We start from the raw sequence: 14,346 nt of genomic DNA on the forward strand, positions 1-14,346 counted from the left end.
TTGACTCATTGGCCATTGGTGACTGAACTCAATCTCCAGCTACTCTCCCTTCCCAGGAGGCTGTGGGACTAATCACGTGGTTGGTTCCCCTAGCCAGCCCCCATCCTTAGGTGCTTTCCCCAAATCACCTCATTAGCATAACAAAAGACACCTTTAGTGCTCTCCTGTCTTAGAAAATTCTAAGGGTTTTAGGAGTGCTTTCCCAGAAACAAAGACTAAATATATATTTCTTATTAAAAATTATAATATCACAATACCCACCTACTCAGTCTCTCACCCTTAATGCATCAGCTGCAATATTCCAGTTTCTTTAAGTGGAGCAAAACCTTAAAGACATTTGCAAAGCAATCCAAGGGCAATCCTGCTAGATGTTAATTAGCGATTAACTTTCTGTTTTTTATAGTTGCTTGTCCACACCTAATCTGAGAATTCTTTCCTTTTTGTTTTTTTGGGCTTTGTGTGTGTGTGTGTGTGTGTGTGTGTGTGTGTGTGCCTCACCTTTATCAGGTCTTTCCAAAGCAACCTGATTTTCTTAAAAATGTTCTTTCTGCATTCTTTTTCATCATTTACATAATTCCTAATCACACTCTAAATTTTCAACTGCAACCTTTTTAAATATGTCTGGGAGCAACCAAACTGACTCTTGGTGGGCAGACAAGACAAGTGGTGGAAGAAGGGCCAAGACGCAGGCTGGGAATGCCAGTGGCGCATGTGTTCAACCCCCTGAAGGCAGGAGACAGATGTTTCACAGGTACAGTGGTGGCTGTGTCTGTTAATCTAGTGGGTGGCTTACTTGGAGATTAGTTAGAGAAACCTGGTGTATTCGGGTCAACTGGGGTGGCTTTTTTTGGATAGCACTTTGTTCTAACGATGAGCCCACCAAAGGAAAAAAGCCAACACTTCATATCTTTGAGACTACTTTTTCTTTTTTTAATGAGTCTATTTATTTATTTGACAGAGAGAGAGAGAGCACGCGTGCACAAGCAGGGGTAGCGGTAGAGGGAGAGGGAGAAGCAGGCTCCCCACTGAGCAGGGAGGCCCCATGTGGGGCTCGATCCCAAGACCTTGGGATCATGACCTGAGCCAAAGGCAGATGCTTACCAACTGAACCACTCAAGTGCCCTGAAACTACTTGTTTTAAGTAAATCCATTCACAGAGGACTAGAATGCAAACACAAAGAAAACGTGCCATGACTACTGTTAATTCGCACACACATGTGTGCAAACAGTGGGGTGCTGGATTCCACAGGACACGAAGGTCTGAGCATGAGCGGTCTCGTTGTCACTCGCTGCAGGGACAATGTCTATGTTGAGTGCCTCTATTACACAGCAGGTTTCCTAAATGCCACAGCAGCCAGGCTTCATGCTATGAAAGTTCACACACTAATATTCACATCCTAGTTTTGCTTTGACTCTAAACTTACACAGAAACTAAGCGAGCAAATCTGCATTTCCTTCTCAATCTATATGCAAATAGAGAGGCAGGGATTCCCCTTACCCGTGGCATTCTTTAACAAAAAGGATTCTGGACAACCTCAAGCTCTGAAGATGGGAACTGCCTTAACACCCATCCAGCCTAGCTGGATGGGACACTGGTGGGGTGTTGCCAGATTTCGGGGATCTCACTGCTAGTTTGCTCTTCTGTGACATCCCGTTGTCACTCTGCTTTCTGGTCAACTGCAAATTCTCACAGTCCTCTTTGAACAGGAGAGAGGAAGTGAGAGAGGTGTGTAGTTACTGCCTTCGTTTTCATCACTCGACAGATGAGGAAGCCAGAGTTACAAGGCAGAGCTGTTTTTGTCACACTGGGGCATTCCACATCTCTCCAACTTGGAGAATTGATGGTAGGGGCACTCCATGGCATGTCTTTGCAAGAAACGATCTGGAGTAAGCTCATGTCCTCACAGTGCCAACTTCAAATACAGGCACAAAGTTGTAGCTGTGACCCTCCTTCTCTGCCTGTCCCTTGGCACTTTTCACATGCTTCTAGGACTTTGGGCCTTGAGTCCTTTCAGAAGAGTCCCACCACTTACTAACTGTGCAGACTGATCTGAAAGAATCTTGACCCCTGACTCCTTAAATGTCATGATGTCACTTCACAGATAATACAATCAAAGACAATCACATTTACATTTAATCGGGGAATGTGTTTCTTAGTTGTGTCAGAGTCACGCAGGACAGCAAGGTCAAACAAAATAAAATACACAGCAGCTCCCCTAAAGAGTCTTCCTCAACACGTTTCCCTCATCCTATCACGGCTCCTACCTCATTCTATTATTCTCTTGATTACTAGCAGGTTGCTCTTTCATAAACTGAAAACCTGCTGGAATTTTTCAAAATAACTCCAAACCACAAATATTTACCTAATCTTAGATTCATTTATTCACTTCACAGTTATTGAAAGATCACCAACAATGGAAGCAAGATGCATGAGAGCTAGACTTGGAAAAGAAAGATTACCATGGGGGTACCATTTCTGAAGTTAAAGAAAAATAGTATCTGATTATGCAATCAGATACTCTTGAAAGTAAATTATCGTTATTATCATAAAACTCTACACATATAATCATAGGGAGAGTGTGTATGTGTGTGCGTGAATTTCTGCAATACAGAAATCTTATTAAAGGCAGTCTAAAGTTAGAAAAACTATCATTGGTTGCTTTGGAATCTAGAGGCAAGAAAGAATCCAACAGAATCCCAAATATGTGAGTTGCTTTAAGCCAAAGCCTTAAAAAGGTAATACATTTGTCACAAATATATCATTACCTAAGGACTCACTTTTCTCTGATGTCTAGTAACATTCTCCCTTAAACTCACACCAACAGCCTCCTCAAAGGTCATCGGGCTTCTGCTAACAGAGTCTCCAGAATCTTTTAGATCTTCACTCAACATTCTCCTCAAAATCCTTGTGACTTCTACCCTCTATTCTGTTCCAAAGCTTCTCCTATGTTTTAGATTTTTGTTATAGTGACACCTTACTTTCAGGTACAAAAACCTATACTGGTTACTACTTCTTCATAACAAATTATCCTGAGATAAAAGGCTTAAAGCAACAATAAATGTTTATTTTTTTTTAAAAACTCACATAAAAATATATAAAAAGGAAGAAATTTAAAAATCTCACATAGTCTGTGGGTCAGAAATTCAGAAAAAGCATATCTGAGTAGTTTGGCTTGGGAGCACTGTGAGGTTGTAGTCAAGAGGTTGACCAGAGCCACAGGCACGTGAAGGCTTGACTGGGGCTGGAAAATCCATGTCCAAGATGACTTACCTCATGACCGGTAAAATGGTGTTGGTGGTTAGTTGGAGGTCTCAGTTATCTGCCCTGTAACCCACTTCATAGGGCAGTTGACATTGTCCCCTATTTCCCCTAGGGTCAATGATCCAAGATAGCAAGTTATAAACTGTGGTAGCTTTTATAATCTAGTCCCAGGAGCCAAACGTCATCACATGTTCTATTGGTGAGCCAGACTAACCCTGATCCATGTTGGAGGAAGACTCTATGAGGACATGACTAGGAGGAGATAAGGATCATTGGAACTTGTCTTGGAGACTGGTTACCACAGTATGTATATTTAATTCATGTGCTTATGTATGTTAATCGTGACATTCTGCTACCTATTTCAACAAAGAGTTATTGAATATCTATTACTATACTGTTCTTGGTGCTAAAAAAGTACTGATTTCCAAAGCCTGCAAAAACCCCTTCTCTCGTGGATCTTAAGTCCTAATGTGAGAAGATAAACAACAATCCAATAAGTAAATGGTATGTCAGTGCTCTGATGATGAGAGCTCTGAAAGGAAATCCAAGCAAGGCAAGAGGATTGAGACCGGGAGGGGTGGAGTGGAAGACTGTGCTTTAAATAGGACAGTCAAGGTAGTTTCATTGAGAAGGGGACATTTCATCAAAAATGTGAGGGCAGCAAGGGAGTGATATCTGGGGGAAGAGCTTTCCAGGACAAGGAGACAACATGCAAAGACACTGGGGTGGCAGCCCCTTTGGGTTGTTAGAGGAAGAGCAGAGGAGCCTGTGGGCTCAGTGAGCAAGTGTGAGAGTAGCAGTGATGAGCTTATAGATGGTAGAGAAGGATAAGGCTTTATAGACAATTGAAAGGGCTTTGGCTTTTATGCTGAGTGATCTGGGAAACCATGGGAGAGTTTTGAGCAAAAAAGTCCATGATTGGAATCAAGCATTAACGGGATCACTCTGGTTGCTGTGCTGAGAAGAGACTAAGGAGGGGCAGGAGATCGGGAGTTCAGTAATTAGGGCATGACCGTTATGATGTAGAGAGATGATGGAGGCTTGGACCAGGAAGGTGATGGAGGTCATACGATTGGCAGATTGTATTTCCAAGTCTTCACCAATGACACTTGCTGTCAGATTCCAGACAGAACGTGAGAACAGAAGAGCAGTCAGTTACAAGCCTGAGGTTTTGGCCTGAGCAAGAAGAATAACGGGATTGCAAGTTGGGGAAAACAATAGGAGGAGAAGATTGGAAGAAGGGGTTGTAAATAACGAGTTCAGTTTAGACAAATTCAGTTTGAGATGTCTGTTAGACATCCAAGAGGAAAAGTTGACAACGCAATGGGATATGCAAGTTCGGAACTGGTGGGAATAAGTGTAGCTAGAGGTAAGGTCCCAAGATGAAATCCTAAACACTGATTATGCTATGAGGTTGGGCAGAAGAGGAATAAACAAAAGCAACTTGTAGATACAACAAGGAAGGTAGGGGGGAGAACAACTTAATGTGATGTTCTGGAAAGAAAATGAAAAAAAAAAAAAAAGGAGTCTGTTTTGTCAAATGCTACACTGATAAGCCACATAAGATGAAAACAGAATTGTCCACTCTTTTTACTCCCCAAATTGGAGTGTAAATAGACAAGTCTTAAAATGGTGTAAAGTGTTGCATTCCCATGCATATGAATATTTTCATATTCCATTTAAATTCTATGATAGTTAAAAATAAGTGTAACTGTATACAGACACACATACCCAGACATGTAATTATTTGTAAATATTTCCTCAGCATGTTCAGTGAACCTACATCATATACTTCTCCCTATAAGCTCAAGTGGTCTTTCTCAACAGTAAACCCCAGCCCACGCCCTCAGTACCCAGCCCTACGCAAGCCGTGCCGCTCATGACATTCTTCGAAAGAATAAAACAATCGACCTGAGTGCACCATCAGGAAATGAATCAGCAGATTACCAACCTGTAGGAAACTGAGCGAAGGATGTGGCCAAGAAAGTTAAAGGTTTCTTTTTGCTGGAGCATTCGGGGTATTAAATCACCAAACTTCTTCTTGGTTTGGAAGGTAATGCCTGTATCAATAGACACAAGAACATGTACATTTTCATGCATCTGGCCCATCATGAGTTAATGGCTAGAATAAATGTGATAAAACAAATATTAACCTGGCTTAGGGTAGCCCTTCACTTAGAATGTGTGCTAAGTGACTTGTATGACTTACGGCATGTGGCTGTTAATTCACAAGACTGGATTTTTAAAAAACACTCATAATTGATATAGTCTCAGTTTTATCCTGCAAAAGGAAAAAACCATATACTGATCCCACCAGTGCAGATATTGAACAACCGGCATCGCAAAGGTACCAACCAATCAAGAGAAACACTCAACCAAAAAAATTGGCCGCCCAACCAATCAGGAGGGTGTAAGCGGCCTGGGCGTCCATTTGGAGGCTGCTTGGCTGTGATATCCACCATCCCTTCAGAGAATGTTTTGGAAACTTTCCATCTTGTGGCTTAGATGCATTTATGACTCAAGCCAGAATGTCAGTTGTGATATGTGTTCTAGTTAGGCATAGCTTTTGATTTGGGGAGTAATTCCCCACTTGACCATAAACTCAGTTCACCAGAACTGGCCCCAAATGGTCTGGGATCTTTCCAAATCCCTTCGAAAGAACGTTCTCAGGCAAAACAAGTGAGCCCAGAAGAGAGGTTCCACTGGTGTGCAGATTCTGATGGGGGCGGCGGGTCTGCTCTTTCCCAGGCTCCCTTCTTTCTTCCTGCCAGAGGCAAGGAGAGGGGAGGCAAATCTTGGAAGTCAGGTTGGGTGGAGAGTCATCAATCAAGATTTTCCCCCAAGAGTGAATCATCTGAATGGAGAGATAAAGCCCATAATTCAGAGACAGGACATGCATCCCTCCAAGGGACCTAGTGAGGGAGATGAGGGCAGATCAGAGTTTCTCAGGAGCATTCCTAGGATGCTTGCAACAGAAATTACTGCACTGTGTCTTTAAAATGCAGATTTCTGGGCCCCGCCCCAGACCTCATGAATCTGAACCTCTAGGAACAAGACTGGGTTCTGAGTTTTACACCTGTTGTCCATGCAAGCTTTATGCGGACTGAAGCTTGAGAACCATGAGTCCGTGCGATAAAACTTGGAAGAGAAACAGCACAAGGGAAGGGGAGCTGGCTGAGTCAGGTGGAGCTGGCCACTTGACCCCGTAACCGGCTCCCCGTGGGGACTTGGGGGTTTCCTTAAGAATAATATACATCTTTCCTTTTAGTTCTCAGACGCTGCATACAGCCTGCGGTTTTCATCTGAAGGGTCGCACGATCCAGCGTTGCTCTCCACATAGCTCCTGAAGGCAGAAGGCAGGAGCGAAAAGACATTTTACAGCAACTTCTCAAGGGAGGATGAAAGTGTATTTCACACCACCGTTTCTTTGCTCCTACTTTAATTTTTTTTTTTAAACCTGCATTGTAACCTTTAAAAATGATGGCACACGGGAATGATCTGGAAGGCATGTCGCAGAGCTGTGTCAGTAGATCACCGTGGGTAATACAGAGAATGAAAACATAAACTTCCCTGAGAGTTTATCAAGCATAGCGTCCAGGTAGCCTGCGTCTCCTAGGAGACGGATAGTGATTTTCTGGGCTCCATATGCTAACCCTATAGATGTGAGTCACAGAACGCCCTGTGTGATCGATTTCATGCTGATGACGCCCCCCAAATTATATGTTAGGTACTAAGGCCCAAGGTGATGGTATTTGGAAGTATGGCCTTGGAGACTTGATTGGGTCATAAGGATGGAGCTCTTGTGAATGGGATTAGTGCCTTTAGAAGAGACTCTTGAGACTCCTTGACCGTGCAAGGCAAAACAAGTCATCTATGAAGCAGGAAGGGGGCTCGCACCAGACACCAAATCTGACAGCACCTTGGTCTTCCCAGCCTCCAGACCCATGAGAAATAAATGTGTGTTGTTTATAAACTCTAACCCACCCTCATTTCCCTCATTTTCTCACACAGCAGCCCAAATGGACTGAGACACGCTGCTTTTCAGAAAAGTAGAACCCCTCTGTGTAAACTTAAATTCTTGATGAACGTGATAGCCTACCAAGAAAGGGTGTGGAGCAGTGAACAAGACCTCAAAGAGGTTTTTGGAGACCTGGGCCATTTCCGTTTTTGGAGATTTCAGGATATTAAAAAAATAAAAAATTTAAAAAACCCGTAAGGCCAAAGCAAGGTTATAGAAACTTTGATGTTCTAATTAGATACATGTGACAAATTAACTTTCAGCAGCAAAACAAACAAAAAACCCACAAAAAAACAAAAGCAAGTGACACAATATAATTGTTCACACAATATCAGATTATCAGAATTTATTTTAAAACTATTCATTTATAATGCATCGAAAGTAGGATGCATCAAAAATACCGTGGTCTGGTATCACAGTAACGGAACACAGATTCAAAGTTGTTTGAAGACCAAGTCTAAAGCTGTCTGTGTGCTGCTCTATGTGTGTTATAACCTCCCTTGAGGGTATAGTACAAACACTGGGAATAGATGCCCCTCGCGAATGGGGGATCCACGCCAAATGCCCCAACACTCGCCTTTCAGCAGAGCATGGAAGTGATGACTTCTCTGGGCTGAACCTTAATCTTGGGACACCAGCTAGAAACGTGACCTTGGGCCATTCAATGATGCTCTGTCACACGCGTTCCCCCATCTGTAAAACGAGGGAAGATGATTTCCTTCCAGCTCTACGCACCCATTATAGCTCCATCTATGCTGGTCTGTTCACTATGCGTTTCTACAGTCCTCCTCCTCTGGTACCAGAGGCTAAGTTGCTAGAATTTCCTTGGTGCCAGTCAACTGTGTAAAAAGCTCACTCGCTCCTTTCATGACGCTTCAATTCAGTCTCTTGCTCTGGAGTTCTTTTCTTTACCAGTGGGCCAGCTCTTTAATAAACATTTCACGAGCTGTCTCCATAATTAACAACTAATTAACAAGAAGGCCTTGCTGCTAAGGGTTGGTGCTTTCAAAAAGAAAGGAGCAGGAAAGTTGCTCTGCTTTCTGTATTCACAAGGTCCTGCCATTGTCATTGTAATACGCTGGGTATGGTGGTTCCTTGAGAGCGTGAACAATCTCATTAAAGATCTCTGCGGGAACAATCAATTCACTGTCGGAGGGCCCGATCGATCCTCAGGAACTGTCACTGAGGTCCAGGGTGCTTGTGAAAAATGGACAACTGGAAGTGTGCTTCAGTCTGCGCTATTTATTTCTGACAAAAGTTTTAGCAGGATGTCCTCTCCCGACGCACCAGACAGGCATGCAGAGTGCCTGCCAGTCACCGTGCCCCTTTCTGAGGTGCCTCTGCCTGTCCACCATGTCCCCCTCTCTCGAAATGCCTTAATATGCAAGCCTTGTATCACGTGGTCACGCTTCCTTGGCCACAGCTCACAGGACCAGGAGTGGGCGCCTGACCCAAAGGAGCTCGTCTGTCCAGGGACAGATGAAGACAGCCTGGCCGGGAGATTTGCCTGATCCAAGTACCGAGGACATGCTCTGGGGGAGGGTGGTTTGGACAAAAGAGAGCACAGGACTTGGCTGCGAGTGGTACAAGCGATGGAAGCAGAGAGAAAAAGCATGGAGTCATCATGGCGGCCAATCTCTAGACTGGGAAGCAACAGATGGGTGACAAGAGAACTGGCCACAGTTTCTGAACTAGAAGCCAGTGCTCTGTAGAAGCCCATTGTGCAGGGAATGGGAGCCAGCATTTCAAGTCTTCATCATGACCACAGCAACCCAAGCAGGCTGCCACAGGGCACACCACTGCCACGGAGAGAACCCAGGGCCAGGACTGCGTCACCAAGTCCAACACCACTCTCCCACAGTTTTTGAGATGAAGCACTGTGAGTTTCAACTTCACCCTCTGAAGTACTGATGCTAAAAAATGCCCACCCCTATACATATTGACCAATACGTTGGATTCGTCTTATTCTACTACTACTGTGGTACAATTTTTTTTTTTCAAAGAAGAGTTTTCTTTTTTTTGACAGACAGAGAGAGATCACAAGTAGGCAGAGAGGCAGGCAGAGAGAGAGGGGGAAGCAGGCTCCCTGCTGAGCAGAGAGCTCAATGTGGGGCTCGATCCCAGGACCCTGAAATCATGACCTGAGCCGAAGGCAGAGGCTTATTAACCCACTGGGCCACCCAGGCGCCCCATGGTACATTTTTGATAGAGAGAACAAGTGGAAGACTTTGCCATTTCAGCGGAGCTGGTGGACTGGTAAAAATGAAGAAAGGCTGGAAATAGGGAGTCCTGATAGTGTTGCTTTCCATGTCTCCAGTTGGTCAAAGAGTAGATGAGGAATGTCACCACTTTCCATAGTAGGTTCTTATAAAGCATACATGCTTTACAATTTGGCAACCTTGAAATGCTGTACCACAGAGGTAAAGAAGGATACTGTCTGTGGTACTATATATAAAAGCAAAGAGTTATAAAACAATCTAGCCATATGTCATGAAAAGGGTTGAATAAACAGTAGCCCATCCATATTATGGATTTCTACACATCAATTTTTCAGTCAGGTTGACCTATAGTTATGATTATGGAATTATTTACAACTATAATGTTAAGTAAAAGAAGACTATATCATAAAGTCGCTCTCAAAAATAAAACTTTTATGTTTGTACCTTCACGTGTATATGCATATGAACAAATAGAAAATAAATTAAGAAATAGAAAATAAAACTTTTATAAATAAAATAAAACAATATATTTATAATTTATAAAAAAAATAAAACAAATAGAAAATAAAATAAGAAAATAGAAAATAAAACTTTTATGTTTGTACCTTCACATGTATATGCATATGAACAAATAGAAAATGGTCTGGAAGGATATACCCTAAACTCAATGATGAGTATATCTGGAGAAGAATGTGGGATGGTAGTATGGGGCATAAGGCAAGATAGAATTTTTTTTTTTTTACCATATACTTTGTGTTATTGAATATTTATAACAAGAATGTATTTCATGTTTCTTTATTTTTCTAAATTTTATTCTATTTTTTTTTTAGGATTTTTATTTATTTATTTGAGAGAGAGAGAGAGCATGCGCAGGGGGAAGGGAAGAGGGAGAAGCAGACTCCCCGCTGAGCAGGGAACCTGATATGGGGCTCGATTCCAGGACCCTGAGATCACCCAAGCCAAAGTCAAATGCTTAACCGACTGAGTCACCCAGGCGCCCCTATAGTTCTTTAATACAACTGTGTTTTATAATAGTTTTTAAATAAATTTTATTAATGTACTGATCTCTCTCCCTGTTCTGCCATAGGTACCCATTTGTCTCAAGAAGGTTTAGGATTACTCTAGTGTGTATTCAAGAAGGAAAGTGCAGCTTTTGACATTCAAAAGAAATGTAATGGCCAAGACAATACTCTTTAAAGCCAGTCTGAAATCTGTTAATTCCCAGTACTTATCAGGTTGAAGCTTGGAAGACTCTAATCTCTGGTTTTTTCCCATTGCAGAGGAAATGCTCCTTCCCCTTATGAACCAAAATGGGAAGAAACATGGGAGGTGGTCAAAGAGCAAGTGTGGGCTGCTTTAGAAACATTCAGACCATCTTGGGGATATTGCGGGAAAGGGTGGATGACAACTTCTCCAGGCCTGATGTCCGTTAATCAATAGGGTAGACACATGTTTAACATGATCCAGGGACAGTGATGTGCTGGTGACAGAAGGCAGTTCATCACCGTGAGTCCAAGACCATGTTTCTCATTTTCCTTACAATAGAGGAGCCCTTGTGCCTTGAGAAAGGACCCAAAGTCTCTGCGTAGATGAGTGGTCCAGCAAAGCCATGGGATTGGAGGAGAGTTTGCAGTGTTCAGTGACAAATGATCAAGCTATAGGCTCCAGCAGAGGGTTCAGCATGGCAGGATCAAGAAGCCAGACAGAACCCCACTCAACAGTCACCAGTCCAGGTAGCTGGTCTACCCAGAGAGAGCTAGGTCCCAACCGTCCCCCATGCTGGGGAGGGAAAGCAAAGGGCACACTCTGAGAGGTGATTTATCCCAAAGGACAGGTGTATCATGAAAACTCCAGATGATACCCAACTAAACTTGGAATAGACTGTTTAAATGGAGAGGAGACTGTTTAAACCAGAAGTTGGAATATTGTTTATTGGCAAGTCTGAATTTTCCTAGATATTCTGAGGGGTGAGGTTTATGAAGAACTATGAGCAGTGTTGAAGAAAAAAGAAGCACTTTTTTTTTTTTTTTTGCACATCTCAGTTGGGGTGAGAAAATTTTGTGACTGTTATATTTATATATTTTTTTACTTAAATTTAGAGTCTCTCTTTGAAGACTATTCTAATAGGTAGCCTGCCTTTTCTTCCTCCCCTCCCTCCCTCCCTTCCTTCATTCCTTCTTCCTCTTTCCTTTTTCCTTCCTTCTTTCCTTCCTTCCTTCTTTAATTTTTTTTTTAAATTTTATGAATCTCTACTCCAACATTTTAAAGTAAGCCATTCTGTTTGTAACTCTTTTTTCAATTGTCTGGAGTTTTTTCCTCCTCTCTGTTCATTTCTATTATTCTTAGAAGAGGTCACTTATCTCTACTGGAAAACTCTTTCTGATCCAAGAAGTAATATGAGTCCCAAATAGGAGAGAAATTAAATTAAATTCCACCACAATAAACTCAAAAACATTGTCCAAGTTCATTTGGGATTTCAGGTTGAATGTATTTCCTTTTCTTCTCAATGAGCTATTAGATAGTTTCTAGAGGGGAAAAAATGTATACACACACACATATATACACACAGATTTGATAACCTTGTCACCACAGAATTTGATCAGTAATAATATAAATGAATATGATTGTGTTGAGAAAAGTACATCTTTGAGAGAAGTACATCTTCTGTAAGGAAGTGAAAAGTTAAGGGCAGAATTAAATATGCATAAAATAATCAGAAATAAATTAGGATCATTATTTTGTGTCTGGAAACATTAACTGGTAAAAAGACTCATTCTTTTTATGTGTTTAAATCTTCTTCTGTCCACCAGTTGGAAGCGTGCATTTGGGCTAGTCATTTGACCTCCCAGAGTTTCAATGATATCACCAGAAAATGGAGAAAATACCATGTAATCCATTATCCCACACAGCTGCTATGACTGGGCATGCAGTGAGACAACACACGTCAGAACACTGAAAAATGATGGTCTGATGATGTCGGTGACTGCCATCGTCCTGAGCCATTCACTGAAGATAGTGCAAGACGTATGTTGGAGATGTAAGGGGGGACCTACATCCTTGTGTTTTTATAGCAATTTCCTCCATTTTCTCTTCTTCAAAATTCTGTCACTATTCTGTAACAGCTAAGCTGTCCGTAAACAATTTTGGAACGCTGGTAAGATGATGCCAATAGAGTTGGTGAATAAGGTACTTGGCTAAGTGGAGTCAGCTCACCAACTTCTCTTATTTTTTCACTGAGTTGACTCACCACCTTGTTTTCACAGACCAATGAGGAAGAGCCAGAAGAAAAGAATTAGCTTTTATCAAGTGCCTGCTGGGTGAGAGGCATCTTACGTACATCATTTCATTTACTATTCACAGGGAGACGGACATTATTTCCACTTGACCGATGAGGAAACTGAGGCTCAGAGAGACTTGGTCAAGGTCACAGAGGTCGTAGGGAGTAGAGGTTCCACCTTCCACGTGTAGAACTGACCATGACTCCTGCAACATTGTCTGCCCAAATGCCCGGCCGCTGACACACGGACAAATCCTAATTGTCAACCACAACAGAGGACGGAGACAACATGGAGGACTAAAACCCCCAATGTGTCCTGGTTGGTATTTTTACCCTCTTCTTTCAACCTTAATTAATAACAAATAATAAATTTAACTGATCAGTTTTTCTCTTTCTATCCTCTGCTGTTCAAAATCCTCTTGAGTTTGGGTGAGAGGAGCCAACAAGATGTGGAATGAGCCAATGGAAACAGGAGGAAACTAAGAAATTTGCTGCATGTGAACTGTAGTCCCCAAGTAACCAAGGGTTGATTATGTAACTGAGGTAAAAAATCAATCAGTGCAGAATTTGTAAATACCCAAAACCTTCCACGGCTGACACTTAGGCTAGTTGTTTCCTTCCTGGGGTCCCAAGACAACTGGGTTTCTACAAAGGAATAAGTCAAGGAGCTGTCATCAATTATTTTCAGTATTCTAACAAGTCTAATTCGCATATCTTAAGAGGAACAGGCCAACAGAAATGTCCACAGATCTTGGCTTTGGGCTCGAGTTCAAGACAAACCCATGTGACGTATTACCATTACCTCCAGTTTAATAAGAACAAAAGCAACGGCAAATATTTCCTGAGCACTTTCTCTGGGCTCTTTGGACACATTGTCTCTTCTGGTACCCAAAACCACCCAGGAAGGGAGAGAACATTGTTCTGCTCTCACAGATGAGGAAACAGGCACAGAGAGGTTAGCGGCCTTGCCTAGGGTGACACAGCTAGCAAGTGTAAGAGCTGAAGTTCACTGGTCATGACTAGTTATGGCCTGGTGATCAGAAGCAATGTTTGACAGAGGAACATGTCTTTGCCGATAAATCATGGGAGGAAAGGGAACGTTGGCTTTTCCATTGTCAAGGCCAAGGAATAGTGACAAGCAGCTCTTCACGGCAAAAGGTTTGGCAAGAGCTGAGTTATACCATTCTGGGAATGGGAGTGACTCTGTGGGGCGCATAGAACCAGAATTTGCCTTGGGTACCTGGAAATATGTCATTGTTGGTTTTAGAGATCACTAGACAACTTAACCTTGAAATGGGTGTGATGTCTGGAAAGGACACACACATACACCCCTAAACTGGTTTCACTACAGAGATGAAAGCAAGGTTGTGTTGCCTCAGTCACGAGGCTATTCTATTGCTGCTATAATTATTTAGACTTTTCTTACACATCTGTGGGAGAGACTTCTCAGATATCACCACTGTTCAGTGCAGCTTTCAGATCCTGTTTGATGAGGAACAGTATACTGGGTTAGGTACTCAGTCTTGGGAGCCAGACTACTTGGTTTCCAATCCGGACTCCTTCCTAGCCG

Source organism: Lontra canadensis, unplaced genomic scaffold (assembly GCF_010015895.1).
Source record: "Lontra canadensis isolate GAN:19392208 unplaced genomic scaffold, GSC_riverotter_1.0 scaffold1, whole genome shotgun sequence".
Classification (NCBI taxonomy): Eukaryota; Metazoa; Chordata; class Mammalia; order Carnivora; family Mustelidae; genus Lontra; species Lontra canadensis.